Genomic DNA, 3,007 nt, shown 5'->3' on the forward strand with positions numbered 1-3,007 from the left:
TGTATACAATTGAAAGAAGCGTTTGAATTTAAGTGAGTAAAACTTAACATTAGATGAGACATTCTTGGTAGAGTGAGTTTTCTTTCACCCTCCTCCCTTTTTCTAGCAGCTTTAAAATGAACCAGGATACATTTTTAACTCACCGAGAGCCATCGATACACAGAACCAACTTATTCTTTAAATAATGCGAGTGAATTAATCTTCCAGATTTCTGAATGCTTATTGGATGTCTTCGTGACGTTGATATAGAAGTCTGGCCATAACATTGCTTCAACGTCTTACACAGGCTCCTAAGAGAGATAGATCGTTAGATAGGAATACGATTTGCACACAATAATGTGAAAATAATTGTAATAAATTTATCTTAAACTTCATAAAGCTAAGTTGATAGAGAATTTTTACCATGCTATCCCAAATAATGTTCCACGTAATTTTATTATTGTCTGGCTGAGCCGTCGATTCTACGGCTTGCCTAGCCATATTGTAAAAAGCGATCATATTTCGCAACATTAATACGGTTTTATAGGATGGGCAGAGACGATCATATGGCGTGTAGCTAGAGAAAACAAAGAAAATGGAATTTACGGATAATCACTAATAATTTGCACGTTATACACGCCAATCGTTGCAATTACCTGCTTTATTGTTACAAAAAGTCGCCCTTCGACAGTTTGGCAACTTCCAGAGTTATGTTGTCTCTTTGAACTAGGGAAGCTTTACCAACCATTTGCACGAATTCAGACAAATCCTGTTCTTCCTGAAGAATCTTATAAACTTTTGCTCTCAGTATGACAATTTCAGTAATGCTTATTGGATGTCTTCGTGCAGTTCATAGAAGTCTGTTCAAACCTTTGCTTCAACCTCTTCCATAGGCTCCTATGAGAAATAGATCGTTAGATAGAAATACTATATATAATAATCGTAAAATGTAATCATATTTCGCCACATTACTACGGTTTTCGTTGAATGGACAGAAACGCTTGTACAATAAGTAGTTAGAGAAAGAAAAAAAATAGAATTTACAAACAAACCCTCCTAATTTGCACATTATAGAATCATTGAAATTACTTATTTTGTTGCAAGAAGTCGTCCTTTAACAACTTGATTGCAGACAAATCCTATTCTTCCTGAAGAATTTGATTATCTTTTCCTGTGAGGAGGACAAATTCAGGAAACTTCTTGTCGTAGAATTCGTTTAAAGCTGTTCAATATTTATAGCGGGATGGTAACATACTGTGCTTTACCAGTGTGCTTTCCTGAACAATTCCAAACAAATGAACACTAGCGATGTGGCCGCCACTTTTAACATTTAATGAATTGCATTCCCAGAATGTGTAGTACACAGTGGGAAATTGAATCGTGTGTGGTTCGGCTAGTTTCACTCTGTAATTTAACATGGAAAATGATATACTACACTATAGTTAAAAGCACACACGATTCAATTTCCCACTGTGTATGAAACAAGTAAGGCACATTAACATATATACTTTGGAATATAAATGGAGCTAGTAAGCTTGTTGATGTCTTTGAGTGGACGCTGAATATCATTGAAGATACTGTCAATAATTCCAGGCTACAATTCAACATAGAAGGGCTTTCCTGTTCTAAATACTGGATCTCCTATAATCACACCCCTCGTTTCTTTGTAAATCTGTAATAAGTAAATAAGTATTTAGGTATTAGGTTAAAAGAGTTTTTAAAACAGAGATTGACTCATAAAAACCAAAAATATATTGTTTGCTGAAAGTGGTAACCATTTCACCTAAACGAGTAATTCCTTCTATTAATTTATAATAACTTACTCGTATCAATTCTTATATAGTTGAACCAGACATCTTTTCTGCTGAAACAACTAAAATCAAAAATAAGAGATTACTATAAAGGTAATTTCTAAGAAATTATGAATTAATATTTGAATAAAAATAATTAACTAACTTAGTCCAGAAACTGCACAGATATATCTAAACTTTACTTCTCTCCTTATTTTCAATTTTTGGCAAACCACAGCTCGTCATTGTGAGATATTAACTGAAAATAAATATAAGATAAATAACCATAATTTATTATGAAAGTGATCTTTACCAGTATTGGAAGAAATATATAATCCCTTTGGTCCTGCTCTGCTAATGCATAACCTTTATTAAAATAGAATACTGTCATTAATTTCATATTTTCTGCCAAACTCAAAAGCACAAATGACGCACCATCTAGTCCCTTTAGCTTGTACTAAAATATGACGTCACGTTACTCGCTTTGCGCATGCGTCAAAATGTGCTAGACTTTTAAAAAAGAGTAATTCAGATCTGCTCCACTTCTGATGATAATCTGCTACCGGTTCTGCCAACATATGAGTCAGAGTCTGTTACGATTTAGGTAATTATCTGTCACAGGCTCTGCCAACAGGTTTGGTATTATTCTGCTTTCAATCTGTTAGCAGAAACTGATTAATACCCGTTCGGTTTCAAATCTGGTACCATTCTGCAAACTGAATCTGTTGCAGGTTTCTGCTATAATCTGGGAGCTCAGGAAAGGCTATCTGGGTATATAAACGTTTTCAGAAGCAATGCACATATCTAAAATTAAAGAGGCGATCACTTTGCCTGCAAATTCCTATAATGGAAAAGAATGTAGTAAATAAAAACCTCATTCATTTAATTTTTTCTTTTGTACTATACTATTTAATAATATTTAAATATATATTGCAGATAATATTGCAGACGTGTTATCAGAATCTATTAAAGACAATACTGAAGGTGAAATTCATTACTATTGTTTATTCATATTTAAATTTAAATTTAATAATATATTTGCACGCAGTTTTAATGGAATTTTCCACCCTGTACAAGCCTGCAGTGGTTGAAAATGATGTTGCATTCCACACTCATCCTAGTATTGAAATCAATGGTGCTGTTGCTTGTGCTACAACTAACACAACAAACTTTGATGTAAGATATGTTGAAAGTGCAACCCAACGCTCGACACTTTGCGCAGATTCAAATAAGATACA

General features: G+C 33.7%; 1 pseudogene; it reads right to left on the reverse strand.

Moving 5' to 3' along the window:
• Positions 1–1,205: 1,205 nt before the first annotated feature.
• LOC136774876 (V-type proton ATPase catalytic subunit A-like) lies at positions 1,206–2,015 on the reverse strand (annotated as a pseudogene).
• Between the last annotated feature and the right edge of the window lie 992 nt (positions 2,016–3,007).

The sequence above is a fragment of the Prorops nasuta genome, unplaced genomic scaffold (genome assembly GCF_024137725.1).
Source record: "Prorops nasuta isolate Cenicafe-Biocafe unplaced genomic scaffold, Cenicafe_Pnas_1.2 PNAS00001, whole genome shotgun sequence".
In the NCBI taxonomy this organism is placed as follows: domain Eukaryota; kingdom Metazoa; phylum Arthropoda; class Insecta; order Hymenoptera; family Bethylidae; genus Prorops; species Prorops nasuta.